The sequence below is a fragment of the Ceratotherium simum genome, chromosome 3 (assembly GCF_057802395.1).
Source record: "Ceratotherium simum simum isolate JZ-2026a chromosome 3, ASM5780239v1, whole genome shotgun sequence".
In the NCBI taxonomy this organism is placed as follows: Eukaryota; Metazoa; Chordata; class Mammalia; order Perissodactyla; family Rhinocerotidae; genus Ceratotherium; species Ceratotherium simum.
Genome location: NC_141902.1, coordinates 54,652,335 through 54,665,107, shown reverse-complemented (window position 1 = coordinate 54,665,107; position 12,773 = coordinate 54,652,335).

Genomic DNA, 12,773 nt, shown 5'->3' with positions numbered 1-12,773 from the left:
TTTATAGTTTTCAGTGTATAGGACTTTTACTTCCTTGGTTAAATTTATTCCTAGGTATTTTATTCTTTTGTTGCAATTTTAAATGGGGTTGTATTCTTTTTTTTTTTTTTGCGGGAAAAGATTTGCCCTGAGCTAACATCTGTTGCCAATCTTCTTCTTTTTTTCCTCCCCAAAGCCCCAGTACATGGTTGTATATCTTAGTTGTAAGTCATTCTACTTCTTCTATGTCAGCTGCTGCCACAGCATGGCAACTGACAGATGGGTGGTGTGGTTCCATGACTGGAAAGTGAACCCTGGCCACTGAAGCAGTTAGAGCACGGAACTTTAACCACCAGGCCATCAGGGCTGGCTCTGGGATTGTAATATTAATTTCTCTTTCTGATGCTTTGTTGTTAGTGTATAGAAACACTATACACTAACTGATTTTTTGTATGTTGATTTTGTATCTTGCAACTTTACTGTATTCATTTATTTCTAAAAGTTTTTTGGTGGGTTCTTTAGGGTTTTCTATATATGAAATAATGTCATCTGCAAATAGTGACAGTTTCACTTCTTCCTTTCCAATTTGTATCCCTTTTATTTCTTTTTCTTGCCTGATTGCTCTGGCTAGGACTTCCAACAATATGTTAAATAAGAGTGACAAAAGTGGGCATCTTTGTCTGATTCCTGTTCTTAGAGGGATAGCTTTTGGTTTTTCTCCATTGAGTATGATATTAGCTGTGGGTTTGTCATATATGCCTTTATTATATAAAGGTAATTTCCTTCTATATCCATTTTATTCAGGTTTTTATTATAAATGGATGCTGTATCTTGTCAAATGCTTTCTCTGTACCTATTGATATGATGGTGTGATTTTTATTCTTCATTTTGTTAATGTGGTGTATCACATTGATTTGCAGATGTTGAACCATCCCTGCATCCCTGGAATAAATCCCACTTGATCATGGTGTATGATCATGGTGTATGTTGTTTTAATGTATTGTTGTATTCAATTTGCTAGTATTTGGTTGAGGATTTTTGTATTGATGTTCATCAGTGATATTGGCCTATAATTTTCTTTCTTTGTGTTGTCCTTGTCTGGTTTTGGTATCAGGGTAATGTTGGCTTCATAGAATGAGTTAGGAAGCTTCCTCTCCTCTTCATTTTTTTGGAAGAATTTGAGAAGGATAGCTATCAAGTCGTCTTTGAATGTTTGGTAGAATTCACCAGGGAAGCTATCTGATCCTGGTCTGGCCTTTTTTGGGAGATTTTTGATTACTGTTTCAATCTCCTTACTGGTGGGTCTATTCAAATTCTCTATTTCTTCTTGATTCAGTTTTGGAAGGTTGTATGATTCTAAGAATTTATACATTATCCAATTTGTTGGCATATAGCTTTTTGTAGTATTCTCTTATAATCTTTTGTGTTTCTGAGGTGTCCATTGTAATTTCTCCTCTTTCATTTCTGATATTATTTGAGCCTTCTCTCTTTTTGTCTGCTGAATCTGGCTAGAGGTTTGTCAATTTTGTTTATCTTTTCAAAGAACCAGCTCTTAGTTTCATTGATATTTTTTTCTATTGTTTTTTCAGTCTCGATTTCATTGATTTCTGCTTTAATTTTTTATTATTTCCTTCCTTCTACTGATTTTGGGCTTTGTTCTTTTTCCAGTTCCTTTAGGTGCACTGTTACATTGTTTATTTGAGATTTTTCTTGTTTGTTGAAGTAGGCCTATATTGCTATAAACTTCCCTCTTAGAACCACTTTTGCTGTATCCCATAAATTTTGGCACGGCATATTGTCATTTTCATTTGTCTCCAAATATTTTTAATTTCTCCTTTGATTTCTTCATTGACCCACTCATTGTTCAGTAGCATTTTGTTTAATCTCCACATATTTTTGGCTTTTCCAATTTTCTTCCTGTAGTTGATTTCTAGTTTCATACTGTTGGAGTCAGAAAAGATGCTTGGTATTATCTCAATCTTCTTAAATTTATTTAGACTTGTTTTGTGGTCTAATATGTGATGTATCCTGGAGAACGTTCCATGTACATTCAAAAAGAATAGCATATTCCGTGGTTTTTGGACGGAATGTTCTCTATATGTCTACTAAGTCCATCTGGTATAATGTATCATTTAAGGCCAATGTTTCCTTATTGACCTTCTGTTTGGATGATCTATCCACTTATGTAAGTGGAGTGTTAAACTCCCCTACTGTTATTGTGTTACTGTCTATTTCTCCTTTTATGTCTGTTAATAATTGCTTTATATATTTGGGTACTCCTATGCTGGGTGCATACTCTTCCTTTTAAAAATGTTGGGTTATATATTTCTTACACTATTCTGTGTCTAAACCAGAGGTTCCTAACATGGGGTGTCTGAATTCTTTATAATCTGGGTCCTTATTTACTAGTTATAGAAACTAACTCAGCTTATTTTTTTTGCTGAAGAAGATTCACCCTGAACTAACATCTGTGCCCATATTACTCTATTTTATATGTGGGTCACTGCCACAGCATGGCTGCCAACGAGTGGTGTAGGTCCATGCCTGGGGAACCAAATCCGGGCCGGTGAAGCAGAGCATGCCAAACTTAACCATGAGGCCCCAGGGCTGGCCTCACAAACACTGCTTCTTTTAAACCAAAAAGGAATCTAGCAAAAAGATGTTGGATAGGAACTGACAATAGTCTTGGAGCTGGCTATGCTGCCAGAAACTGTTCCTCCAGTTAGGCTGGAGAACTGATCAACGAGAACACAGTGCTGCTGATGCTCCAGCCCAATGGATCCTGGGTCATCCCTAGTTCTTTGAGTCACTGGCTTCCAATTCTGGGTCTAGGCCAGGTATATTAGCAAAGCTTGACCTATTCCTGCACCATAGCTGCAGGGGAAGCTGGGAAAGTAACTGTCTCCTTTTGTGGTGAAGTGTGCGCTGACTCACCAGGTGTGGAGCTCCCCAAGCATAGTAAGAGGTTCATATACTGGCAGCCAAAATGGATGTCAAATATTCACTACAGACCCTCATAGATGGGATCCCTTAAGCTGTAAATTTCATCTGATTCTCAAGTCTGTCAATTTTTTTTAAAGAGTCACTGCTTTAAATGCTCTATAATAAACATGTATTACATTATAATGATGTAAGGAGACCATAAATAACTGAGTGGGAGTGGAGACATTAACAATAATATTTTGGAAATTGGAAAAGCAGGAGCATGAGTAGATAATTGACTTAGCAGATCTGAGAACTCTGAATCCTAAGTCGGCAGTGGGGGAAACATTTAGTCAACATTCCACAAACATTTATGGAGTACCTACTATGTGCTAGGCACTCTGCTTTGTCCTTTGGTTTCATCAACGAACAAAACCAAGATCACTGTTCTTGTGGAGTAACCATTCCGGCAGGAAAAGCCAATAAATCAAACAGATTTGCACCCCAAAACCTCCAGTGGGCTCAGTAATTGGGGATACCAGATATCTCTGGAAGTGGCAGTGAATGTGGGGCTGAAACATGAGGATTGGTCAAATGTCTTTGAGAAGCATTTAGACCAGCATTGTCTAATAGAACTTTCTACAATGATGGAGATATTCTGTATCTGAGCTGTTCAATACAATAGCCACTAGCCACTTGTGGTTATTGAGCGCTTGAAATGTGGCTAGTGCAACTGAGGAATTGAATTTTAAATTTTACTTAATTTAAATTACTTTAAATTTACATAGCTACTGTGGCTAGTAGCTACTGTATCAGAAAGCACAGAGTTAAATCCTCTATTCCCTCTCCAACCTGGAACAGCTGGATGATTGCCCCTCCCACAAGACAACAGAAAGTTTTGAAGTTTTTTCTCTGAACTAAGGGACATAATGCATATAAGGGTGGAGAATCCATATTGAAAAGTGGGGGATTACCTGAATTTGAGAACTTGGTTTTCTTCTCCTACTTGACTCCCCAAAAGCTGGCAGAGAGTCTTTACTTCCAGGCATGAGATTAGATACTTAGTATGTGATTAATCAGACTAGTCCAAGAGAAAAGATCTAAATATGTTAACCTTGGAGGCTTTCCAGTGAAACAACCCAGCCAAGTCATCTAGGATAAGACCCAGAGTTGATAACCCAACCCATATACTCAGAGCTTCCATCAGCTTTTCAGTGCTGTAATGTTTAATGTGAACAGACAGTTAAGGATCACCAGACATCTGAGGATCACTTCTGTCTAAAATGAACACGCTTAAGTCAAAAAACAAATTTGAGGAAATGGAGGGAGAAGGAGAAGGAGGGGGAGTCAGATAACAGATGATTTTGCATTTACAAGACAACAGTAGAATGCTATAATAAATGAGTAATCAGAAGAATAAAAACTAAAAAGGTCTTGGAAAAAATGATACAAATCACAAGCTCAATATAAAGTTTGGAAAATAAGATTGTGAATCTTATTCTAGAAACCAGAATAAGAAGGCAGAGAAATGTAAAATAGGAGAAAAAGAGTTAGGAAAATTAGATCAGACTAGGAAGTCTAACATCTGAATAATAGAAATTCCTGAAATTGAGAATTGAATAAATGAAAATAAGGAAATTATCAGATAATTCAAGAACATTTCCTAGATGTGAAGGACATGAGGTTTCAGAATGAAAAGAATCCTCGAGTGCCCAGCAAAATGGATGAAAATAGATCTATACCAAGGTACATCACGATAATATTTCTGAGCACTGGGGTCAAAAAGAAGGTCCTAAAAGCTTCCAGAGAGAAGGGGGAAGATTATATACAAAGAATCAGGAATCCAAATCATTTTGGACTGTGCATGTGCTCTCCAAACTTAGAATTCTATACCCAGCAAAAATATTAATGAAGTATAACGGTTGAATACATTTTTCAGACATTTGAGGCCTCATTTTACCTCCCCTGCAGCTTTTTCTCATAAAGCAATTGGAAGTTCTGTCAGTATAAAGAAAAAAATGATGATGAAGATTTAGATTCTGAGAAAAAGGGAATTTAATGAAAGAGAAAGGTGAAGAAAATTTTCAGGATGATGGTGGAGGGAGATGAATCCATGCAACAGACCAAGAGAGCAACCAGAAAATTGGAGCAGGTCAGAAGGTTCAGGAAGAGATAATTCCAAAAGCTAATATTTGGATAGTGTTTGAAGGTATTGAAAGGAAAGTTAGATCATCAGGGAAGAGTCTGAACATAAAGTAGTGAGAGTTCATAAACCAAATCAGAAAACTAAGCAAAACAAAAAATCCAGGTAAGTATTAACTCTACGGAAAATAAAAAGTTGTACAAGAAAGAAAAAGATTATACTTTGTGACTCAGCAGTGGAACAGCATTCACATAATCATCATAATGTAAAATTGAATAATCAAACCAAAATTTGGTTTTGATCAAACCAAAATTATGATAAAAATATGTTGGGGGCATAGAGGATTGGGAAGTATGCCTATATGTGGTATGCGTTTGTGTTGGGGAGTTGGGGCAGAGAGAAAGCAAAATACTTATTTTCAGTAGGGGACGTCAACAGGTGATGCCTAAAACTAAAAACTCAAAAGAAAAGAGTTTATGTTTGTATTAGAGATATGGAGGTAAATACCAAAATAAATAGTAAAAGTGCTTTACTAGGGTGGAGGGAAGGTGGTGGGAGAACGACTGTTTTCCATGATAACTAGCCCTTGTAGAACTATTTGCCTTTTTAAACTCTTTGCACATGAAATCAAGGTAAAAATAACAATCAAAAAACATTAGAAATGAGGCGTCATTAGCTGGGATGGCAAACTTTTTCAACTTCTGAAAAGGTTTTTGGGGAAAGACTAAAAATATTTTCAGGAATCAAATTCTTGTCTTCACTTTTCCAAGGTTGTAGAAGTAAACTTGTTGCTGCAAACATCTGAAATGATAAAAAAAATAATATGGCTTTGCATAACTTCTTTTCCCCCCTAAAGTAACATAGAGGATGTGTGTTTAGTTGGTCCAGGCCTTTTTCCTGCCTTCTTCTGGTAACAGCACTCCTTATCTTTAGGAAACGGCTTTATTTCCGCTTCAGTCAGTACTAGGGGATGCCTCCTGGTTCTCTCTCCTGGGCCACAGAGATGGGCACATGACTGAGTCTAAGCCAATCATTGTTTACTCTCCCTCTGGTCACATGACTGGCCCAGGAGTGGGAAGAGGACTCACATTAGGCCAATCAGGATCCTTCCCTTTTCAACTGGAACTGATGGAAAAGAGCAGTTTTTTTCATTCTTGTCCATGTGGCTATAGGGATATACACCTGGATTGCTTGTACCTGTATTTCCAATGTGCGGGGCCAATTGTCCAGAGAAATTGAAGCAAATATGCAGGCATATACAGAGATGAGAGAGAGAGAGAGAAAGAGAAACGGGGAGACAGAGCTAGGGGGAGGGAGGGAAGGCCTCTGAGTTCTTGGATCCAGCTGACCCTGAGTACCGTTCCTTCCCTGCCCTTTTCATAGTTTGAATTCAGAAGCCAATAAATCTTTCCACCCCTTTTTTGATAAAACTGTTTAGAGTTGGAATTTTATCTTGGAACCAAAGGGTCCAGACTAATACTAGTAGCCAGCATGTTTTATATCATTAGGCAAGAAAAAGTTATCCATATTCAAGAAAGAGAGGATACAGACATGTCCATTACTTATTTATTTTTAATAATTAGGATTATATCAATGAAAGGAAAAGACTCTCTGATGGGATTGAAAAGGAATCTGATGGAACCCTGGCAACAAAAATCTTCAGTTTTTGCAGTTTGTGCTGACATAAATACAATTCAATTCAAAATGCCAAGTTATGCATTTTATAGTCAATCAAAGAGTTAACTTAAAGAGTTAAAAAACCATGTTTAAGAGTTTAATAATGATCTTCTGGACACTGTGTTAGGTTGGCCTTTGGAGAAATTCAGAATAAATATAATGTATGGTCCATGCTCTTATGTCACTTAAAATCAGTGAAAGATGATGTAGATGTGTGAAATATTTAAGTATCACAGCGTAAGACACATGTGCACTCACCCAAAAGAAAAGAGCCACTCTCTTGGTGCAACTTCTGGCCCGTTTAGTCTAGAACTTGCTTGTAAGTGTCTCCCCTAAATAGACTGATCATTTTTCTCCCTCTTTCCTTGAACGCAGGCATGGGCAAAGGACCTTGGCTGTGAAGGAGAATAGAGCAGCAAGCCTCCTTCTTGAGTTAGGTTGTAAATAAACACTCTTGGTATAAACATGGAGGCCGATGAACTCCAGCGCTTTGTTAGGAAGGAAGTGAAAAGTTCAGCTGTTCTGTGGGCCAGAAGTGCTGAGCCTGCAGGATCCTCAGCAAAGGGATGGAAACTGCTTCGCAATGGCTCCACTCCTCCAGAGTTGCCCTGCTCTCGTCAGATGCTTTCCCGGTTCCTACAGGCAGGCATCGCCCAGAGGAGGAGGGGATGGCGAGGTGCCAGCTGTAAATAATGAATAGCATCCTCATTTACATTCTTTTTTAGTGGCGCCTATTTGCACACAGCATTGCGGAGACCTGGAGCCCGAGGAAATATGACTTGGAGCCCACTTGGGCTCCCTCCCTCCAGTGTGCCTAGCTCAGGAAAAGGCAGAGCACTTCCCGTCAGACCATCTGGCTCTCTTGAATGTGCTTATTAGTAACAGTGGAGGTGGGTCTGTTAGCCTAGGATAGCATTGCGGAGACAGATGCTGAGTTTATGTGTAAAATATGGCTTCCAGCCAAAGCACTAATCATGATCGCCTCTGAAGTGGTTCCCATCGTCTGGATGAGGCGCTCTGGCTCTTATGTTGTTTGTACAAGCTGGTAGTTAGAGGTGTTGTGTACAAGATATTTGTAGTCATAATTTCTCCAAACAGGTTAAGGCAAACATTATGAGAATCAGCATATTAATGTGCTGTGTTTCAAATTAGAATTATAAACACACTTTCCTCATTGGAGGCCTAATCTGCTAGGAAGAAGCCAGATGTTTAATGATGAAACCATTATTTAGGAGGACCTATCAAAGTAAAACAAATTGTTGTTGTTTAAGTGGAGGGAATAACCTGCTTTGTGCAAGGGAACTTGGAAAAACTGCTTTGAGAGGATTCTTCTTGTGTTGAATTTCCTTTTGCTGCTGCTCAAGAGCAAGGGCTTCTTCTGGAAACATCATTCGGCAAATGGGAGTTCTGCCCTCCTAGGACAAAACCACAGGCCAAGACAGTGCCTTTCCCAGTGACGAGGTGGTAGCTGATGTGCTGGAGTAGTAGTTTAGAAAAAATTTGGTCTCTGAGGCTTTTTGATGTTAACTTTTGGTAGTAACTCCCCTTCCTCTTTCTGTTGTTTCTGCGGTAAGAGTCAGGAAGCAATGTTTGGTGACAGCTGACATTTGTGTTCTCCACTTGTCTTCTGAGCTTCTTCATGTAGAACTGGCTCCCAGATTCCTGTTGCTCAGGTGTAATCAGTTCATTAGCCCCTTATCGTCTTTAAGGGGGAGCACTACCACTCCTTTTGCATCTATCTGTGGATATATCTTTCTTTCCTCTTCTCTCTCCTTCCTCCTTCACCTCCATATTCCATCCACTTTCTCATGTTCCCTTCCTTCCCTTTTTTCTCCGTTGCTTGTAGGAAACACATCTTAGAGAATATATCCAATTGCTCCTTTAGGCCAAAGAGCACACAGAAAGCAGGAAGAAGCACAAAGATGGGCGTTGGAGATGATTTTCTAAAACCTAACACCATCATATGTCTTGTCCTAAATATCCAAATACTAGCACTACTATTTTTAAGAGTTCCAATTTATTCATTTTTCCAAAGTTTTCTTTGCTGCTGGTAGGTTTTTGGACTGTCCAGTTCTCGGAGTACACAAAGCTGTTCCCTAGAAAATTAACTGAGGACATTTTGACGTGCATGCATTTTTAGTCATTACAACAACAGTGAGAGGATTAGCATCTTGAGTGGTTAGAAATCATGGGAGTTTGGAGTCTTCCCTTCTGGATTCTGGAATCTGGGAGCTGTCAAGTCCTGAAAGGATCCAGAGAAGCTGCACCTCACTTGACATTTTTCCTCAAAACCAGGAGGGTGCATGTGGCCCCGAGGGCTCATTTGCTCCGTCACCTTTGCCATTATCAGGGACCAGAAAGAAATCATCCCATAGAGGTGAGAATTTGTTCTGTTATTGAAGATGTCTTGATTTCTATTAGTGCTATCTCATTTTCCTTGAAATAAGTTTTGATTTCTCCTTCTAATGTGTTTCATGTTCCTCTGTTTCATTCATTCAAAAGCGTCTGTTAGCCCTTCCTTGTTTATATATTCTTTTTTATTCTGGCAAGTTCTAGAAGGGACTTGAAGTAGAATCTAACTCAACTGCGCATCTGATACTTTAATTCTCTCAAGAGTGTCCTCTCACCTAGGGTTTTCCAGTACATAGCTGGTCATATCCAATGACAGGACACGCATCATCTTCCAATGCAGCCTATTTCACCTCTGGGTGACTCTAATTGTTAGACTATTCCTCTGTGTGTTGGCTTGGAATCTGTTTCTTGGTAACTACCACTCATTAATATCAGGATTGTTGTAACAATTAAATGGGGTAATGAATATAATGAAACTAGCATAGTGTCTGGCACAGAGAAAGAACACAATAAAAGGTAACTGCTTTTATTATTGTTACTATTGGTTCTTGTTCTGCTCCTTGGAGTTGGATAACACAAACCAGTCCTTCCACATGGAAGCCCCTCCCATAATTGAAAACAACTATAGTCTCTCCTTGAGCCCTATTCCCCCTGCCAATATTTTAAGCTAAATATTCCCATTAACTTGAATCCTTCCTCACATGACAGGGCTTGAGTTTCTTTACTAGTGTAGTGACTTGCCTTGAACAAGTTATAGCTTTTTCTTCTAGGCATAGCTTCTAGAAGTGAAAGCAATATTCATGTAGGAGGTGGATGTGGGGTGGGTTCTGATTCATCCAGAGTATAGTAGCTGTTAATGAGGCCTAAATCACGTTATCTTTTCTGGCAGTTACATTATTTGGTAATTCATATTGGACTTATTGTTGACCAAGTTTTTCTCTTAGTTTTTCTTTTTAACAGGAGAAACCTATACATCTACATTTTTTTTCAACCAAAGTAAAGACATTTATGTTTATCACAGCTAAATACAATCCTATTAAATGCCTGCAGCTTATTATTTTACCTCTCAAAGACCTCTTTTGGCTTTATCCACATTGCACTTTGCTATTGGACCCACAGAAATAGGTTTCTTTGCTTTATGGTGTGAGGGTTTTTTGGGGAAACACTGGATTTCTGCAAGATGATGTCTTAGCTCAGGCTAATATAACAAAAATACCATAGACTAAGTGGCTCATAAACAACAAAAATTTATTTCTCACAGTTCTGGAGGCTAGAGGTCTAAGATCAAGGTGCCAGTATGGTTGGGTTCTGGGGAGGCCCTTTTCTGGAGGCAGACTGCTGACTTGTCATTGTGTCCTCACATGGCAGAGGGCAGAGAAGGGAAGTGAGCTTTCTCATGTCTTTTATAAGGGCACTAGTCTCACTTGTGAAGGCTTCACCTCCATGACCTCATCTAACCCTAATTAGCTCCCACAGACCCCACTTCCTAATACCATCACTTGAGAGGGTAGGGTTTCAACATATGAATTTTGGGGAACACAAACATTCAGTCTGAAACAAATGAGGAGACTGACAGAGTGTTCACTAGAAAGGAGAAGAAAGAATCTGGGTGAGAACAATTGTTCAAAGTGGCAGAGTTACTCCAAATTCAATTAGAGTGAAACAGGAACAGAGAAACAGGTAACCACAGCAAACGGAGTGACCGTAAGCATGAATTTGGAGACATCATGAAAACTTGAAAATAGCCTAGCTATTCTTGTGGAATGCAGTCACAAGCACTGAATTTAAATGACCAATCATTAGAGCAGTTATGAAAAAACTCAACACTCTCCCTGGAGGGGCTGTTATTAGGATCAAATGAGATCATATGGGAAAGAGCTTAGTGCGAATCTAGAAGCCTATTAGGAATCAATAAAAATATGTCTGGTAGAGGGGCTGGCCCGGTGGCGCAAGCAGTTAAGTGCGTACGCTCAGCTGTGGTGGCCCGGGGTTCGCCAGTTCCCATCCCGGGCGTGCACTGACGTGCTGCTTGGCAAGCCATGCTGTGGCGGTGTCCCATATAAAGTGGAGGAAGATGGGCACGGATGTTAGCCCAGGGCCATTCTTCCTCAGCAAAAAGAGGAGGATTGGCAGATGTTAGCACAGGGCTGATCTTCCTCACCAAAAAAAAAAAAAAATATGTCTGGTAGATATGTGTCCTCCTTGGGTACTTCTAAATCTTGACTTTGGCCTTCATCTTTTTCTTTGGTGATTTTCTCTTAGACGATTGCATCCAACCCATTAGCTCTTTTCACTTCTCCTCACATTTTCCATCTCTAGTCTATTGCTTTGTGAACAAACCCATGTTTATGCTCTCCTTACTCTTCATGATTTTATAGCCTTTGATCATTCCCCCTTTAACTCGCCGTCTTTCCAGGCTAAGGAGCCCTAAGATTTTTAACCCACAAAACTCCGCATCATCTCCCTCACTCCTGTTGCCCCTCTGAGGACTTTCCCTAGCTCTCTACCTTACTTGAAGAAGGACTTCTTGTTGAGCTTAGCAGATGTTCCCCTAGGCAGATGTCCCCTATCTTCCTTGGCCTCCTGGTAGTCTGAGACTTAGTTTCTCATGTGTAAAGTGGGACACGAAGCCAATAATACCACAAGGGGAGATGATGAGATTTGAGTGAGTTGGTGAATATAAATTGCCTAAGGCTGAGCGTGGCATCAGAGGAGTCACTCTGAGATGTCATGGTTAAAACCATCATGTTCTTAGTTAAATCTCCTTTTGTAATTTGACTTAGAAGCAATTAGTGTGAAATATTCGGGCCTCCCTTGAAAATTCACCCTGTAGATTTCCAATGAGGGACATAAGAATAATTTTTCTTTTTTTTTTTTTGTGAGGAGGATCAGCCCTGAGCTAACATCCATGCTAATCCTCCTCTTTTTGCTGAGGAAGACCGGCTCTGAGCTAACATCTATTGCCAATCCTCCTCCTTTTTTTCCCCCAAAGCCCCAGTAGATAGTTGTGCGTCATAGTTGCACATCCTTCTAGTTGCTGTATGTGGGACACGGCCTCAGCATGGCCGGAGAAGCGGTGCGTTGGTGCGTGCCTGGGATCCGAACCCGGGCCACCAGTAGGGGAGCGCGCGGGCTTAACCGCTAAGCCACGGGGCCGGCCCAAGAATAATTTTTCTAACCATTAATAAGTTAACTCATTTTAGCCTCATGGTAACATCTTTTGTCACTTGTGTGGAGAGTTGTGAGAGGGAAAGCCCTGATAGAGTCATTCACTCTGTCCTACTCCCCTCTAAACTGTCACTTTGGCAGTTCACAGCTGCCAGGAGCAGGATTTATGGATTCTATGAGCCTTACAGAAGCACACCTCTGAAAAATGTTGACTTCTATGTCACCTGTGAACCGCTCTACCATTAACAAGAGTGTTGGTGATGATGATGATTATAACTTCCGTTTTTGAGCTACCGCCTATGTGCCAGGTACTGTACTAGGGCCTGGGGAAAAAAGGATGAACAAGACAGTCATAGATTAGAGTCTGCATAGAACTCCCACCCCAGTGCCTGGCACATAGTCAATAATCAATAAATATTTGGAGGAAAAACATAAGTGATGCTTAGAGAGTTTAAGTGACCTCCAAGGAGGTTGTTTGCATTCTTGAAAAAATACCTTTTTATTAGGCTCAAAATACACCCACTTCATACCA